We start from the raw sequence: 4,900 nt of genomic DNA on the forward strand, positions 1-4,900 counted from the left end.
TCATTTTTCTCACATGTACACCACACATACTCCAGGATCGATTATTTTTTTATAGACAAATCACTTCTCCCCTCAATAAGGAAAATTAAATATTCAACCATAGTTGAATCCGATCACTCTCCTGTCTTGATGGATCTCTCCTTCTCTCTTAACCGAAGAGAACGCCCACCATGGAGATTAAATACAGCCTTACTTGCAGACAAATATTTCTGTTCGACAGTGTCTGTGACAATTTACAATTTTCTTGAAACAAACAAAAATGATTCAACTTCCCCATCTTTATTATGGGAAACACTAAAAGCTGTCATTAGAGGTGAGATCATAGCATACTCGGCCCAGTTAAAGAAGGCAAAACAAAATGAACAGATTAACCTCCTGAACTCCATATCTGAACTGGACAGACAATATTCTATATCCCCTTCACCAGAGATATACAAAGAAAGATTGGGTCTTCAAACACAGTATAATTTGTCTTCTACTGATCAGGCTGAGAGACTATTACTTCGTTCACGAGGTTTAGTATTCGAACATGGAGAAAAGGCAGGACGACTTCTGGCTCATCAACTCAAATGCAGGTCTGCCACTCAATTTATATCAGAGATTATAAATACTTCAAACGAACACATAGTTAATCCAACTGCAATTAATGACACTTTCAAAACTTTTTACTCAAAGTTATATACCTCTGAAACACCTTCTGACAGTTCACCTATGCTAAAGTGTTTTGATAAATTAAATATTCCCCAAATGAATCGCTCTCAAAAAGAAATTGCAGATAGACCCGTGAAAATGCAGGAAATAATTGAATCAATTAGGGGAATGCAGAGTGGGAAAGCTCCAGGCCCGGATGGCTATCCAATCGAATTCTACAAAACATTCACCCCTAAATTGGCCCCTTTGCTTCTAGACATGTACAAGGACTCCATGGACAGAGGAACCTTACCACAAACACTTACAGAGGCATCTATTACACTTCTGCTTAAACCAGGAAAGGTTGCTTCTAACTGTGGTTCCTACAGGCCTATCTCACTTTTGAATGTGGATGCCAAGATACTAGCGAAGGCTCTGGCTACCCGCTTAGACCCCATCCTACCTGATATAATATCGACAGACCAATCTGGTTTTATCAAAGGCCGCCACTCCTATTCGAATATTCGTCGTCTCTTAGGCGTGATACACTCCCCTGCGTCTGATACTATACCAGAAGTAGTTGTCTCACTGGATGCTGAGAAGGCATTCGACAGGGTCGAGTGGACATATCTGTTTGAAGTTTTACAAAGATTTGGTTTTGGGCCCAAATATATCTCCTGGATTAAGTTGCTTTACTCCTCCCCTAGGGTATCGATGGTCACAAATGGGACCCGCTCTCAGTACTTTCCCTTGTCAAGGGGAACACGGCAAGGTTGTCCGTTGAGCCCTTTGTTATTTGTCTTGGCACTTGAACCCCTCTCAATAGCACTCAAATCTGCAGCCTTTATGCATGGGATACAGAGATGGGGTTCGGAACACAAGCTATCTTTATATGCGGATGACCTGTTATTATATGTGTCCGACCCTGTGTCATGTATGCCTGACATCACAAAGCTACTCTCCAGTTTTGGCCTCTTCTCTGGATATAAGCTGAACTTCTCTAAAAGCGAATGCTTCCTGTTAAACGCCTTGGCGCTTCAGATCCCCCAGAGTAGCTTGCCCTTTCAAACATCCAAAGTTGGTTTTAAATACTTAGGAGTTAATATTACCCGTGACTTCACAGGCCTCTACAAACATAATTTCGAACCTCTCGTAAACAAACTTAAATCTGACCTTCAGAGATGGGATGCTCTCCACTTGTCCTTGGCAGGCAGAGTAAATTCGGTCAAAATGAATGCCCTACCCAGATTCTTATATTTATTCCAATGTCTACCCGTGTTCCTTCCAAAATCCTTCTTTAATTCTATAGACAGGCTTATATCATCTTTTATTTGGGGTGGTAAATCTCAGAGGGTCCGCAAAGAACTACTTCAGAGGCATAGACAGATGGGGGGCCTAGCTCTTCCAAACCTTCTTTTCTATTATTGGGCCGCTAACATACAGAAAGTCGTCCACTGGACTCACTCTTCAGATGCGGGCTGGTGCCTGATGGAGGCAAAGTCTTGTTCCTCGTCCTCTCTTCACGCCCTGGTCACATCTAAGATGCCATTATCTCCCTCTAAATACACCAACAGTGCAGTTGTTGTCTCTACTCTCCGAATATGGTCCCAGTTTAGAGCACATTTCAAACTTCAAAGCTTTTCAATCCAGAGTCCAATATGTCACAACCACCTCTTTATTCCAGCAAAGCAAGATGTAACTTTTTCTCTTTGGCAACAGGTGGGCCTTGTAAAATTTGGAGACCTATACATAGATGGCATATTTGCAAACTTTCGTGACCTCTCAAATAAATTCCATCTACCTAACTCGAACCTCTTTCGCTATTTCCAGATCCGTAATTTCATCCAAAGTCAATGCCCGTCCTTCCCTAACATGCCTCCATTATCTGTACTTGACACAATCCTCGATACTCCCACCAGTCAAAAAGGTCATATATCGAGACTCTATGACATCATAATGTCCCTTAAAGGAGAGTCAATTCATAAGATTAGAACAAGCTGGGAGGAAGAACTTGGTCAACAAATAGCGGATGAAACATGGAACAATGCATTAGACAGAGTGAGTAGGAGCACCTCTTGTGCCCGACTTGGACTTATACAATTTAAAGTTCTTCATCGTGTCCATTTCAGTAAACACAGACTATCCAAAATATTCCCTGAGCTTAACGATATTTGTGATCGGTGTCACAATGCCCCAGCAGACCTTACCCATATGTTTTGGACCTGTCCTCAACTGACTGGATATTGGTCAAATTTCTTTAAAATTATGTCCGAGGCACTGGGTATTGATGTACGACCGAATGCCTTGACTGCCATCTTCGGGGTTTCAGAGAGCGATCGACTGACTAACATCCAAAAGAATAGCATGTCTTTTGCTTCCCTATTGGCTCGGAGGAGAATACTGCTTGATTGGAAATCACCGAAACCGCCCACAGTCTCAGCATGGCTGAGAGACCTAATGCTATATCTTAAATTAGAACAAATTAAATACACAATTAGAGGTTCCACAAGCACATTTTATTCTACATGGGGCTCTGTGTTGGCATAATTGATGGTCTTAAGACCCTCCCTGAAGCTCCAACCTGAGGGATGCAGGCTTCTGACATGTCACCTCTCTAATGTTGGTCCATGTAATGTTGCGACGACCTGTCTCTGTAGATCCTATATGTACTGTCTTGGTAGTTACCTGGTTGCAGCTGTGATACAACAACATTATTATTGTCCAGTGTGAACATTTATTTTAATCTATTTTCTTTTTCCTTTTTTAATGTTATTACTATGCCAATGTAACTTTAGGGCCCTGCAGGAAATGTTTGGGGTTGGGTGGGGGGGTGGGCAGAAATGTGTAAAAAAAAAAAATGAAAATCAACATGTTTAATCATATTGTATTGTGTAACTTTTGAATAAAAATACTTGGGAAAAAAAAATGTTTTGTCCCAGTGGTGTCTGAGATATCTTGTCTTACATACAAACATACAAACGGGCAGAGACAGATCCACATTCCCCTCCCTCATAACACAAAAGCATACCACACCAGTGAAATATCATATTTATTATTGATACATTCTTATAGATCTAAGTGACATACCATGATAGCTAGGGCTACAACGGCAAGAATTACCCTCGAGTTTAAAACAACTTCACCATTGCCAGAAATAGTTTGACACCCCCAATGCAAACACACTTTCATGTGGACCGTGTAATCCACCCAGCTATTTCCCCTTCATTCTCAGTGAATCACTCTAAGTGCCCTCCTTAGTGGGACCAGCTCCTAGTCTTACCTACACGGAGCTCCACTTTTGTTTGGCCTTGTTCGCTTGACGTGTTGACCCTGTGAACCCTGCAGCGATTGTCTGCTGTGGTTAAGTGCCTCCTGATTGTGGGTAGAGCAGAAGCGCGATAATGTCTACCAGACACACACACACACACATACACACATACACACATACACACATACACACATACACACACACACACACACACTCACGTATGCACACACACACACACACACACACACACTCACGTATGCACACACACACAAACACACACACACACACACACACACACACACACACACTCTCCCTCTTTTCCATCTAACCCTCAGCAAACAGTTTACTAAGCCCAGTGAGCCTCCTGAATGTTTTCACATGCCACAAGTCGCCCCTTGTCAACACAACATACAGCACCCATGTTGACAACCAGATGTCGAGACATGTCAGCGTTTTTCTGATGTGTTTGTTTCGGTGACAAAACAAACTAGTTTTCTCGGCTTGCCTGCCTTGTCAGTAAGCCCCCCTCTTCATTCAAGTGAAGCAGGAGATGTTGAGCTTAGCTCGGAGGCTAATGGCTGTTTTAGGGCGTCCGTATTGGTCTGCTGCACTTTGTTGACCTGACTCAATCTCTCTCTCTCTCTCTCTCTCTCTCTCTCTCTCTCTCTCTCTCTCTCTCTCTCTCTCTCTCTCTCTCTCTCTCTCTCTCCTCTCTCTCTCCTTTGTGGCTTAGCTGTACCATCTGCCGTGCAGCGGCATGACAATGCAATTTTGTTCAACAAAAGAGAGGAGAGGATTTGGGGCATCCCAAAAATGTCTTGGTCATGCTGGTGCTAAGTGAAGATGAATCACATTGTCCATTTAGTGTCATTTACATAGCATGGCGACGGTGGACTCCTCAGTTGGTACATTCCTTCAGGTTTAGGGACACTGACAGTATGGGGTAGACCATGGGGGGGGGGGGGGTGTAGAAGCTCAGCCCAGTAACCCCAGTCTCCACTG

This window comes from Nansenia antarctica, assembly GCF_963989245.1.
Source record: "Nansenia antarctica genome assembly, chromosome: 2".
Classification (NCBI taxonomy): Eukaryota; Metazoa; Chordata; class Actinopteri; order Argentiniformes; family Microstomatidae; genus Nansenia; species Nansenia antarctica.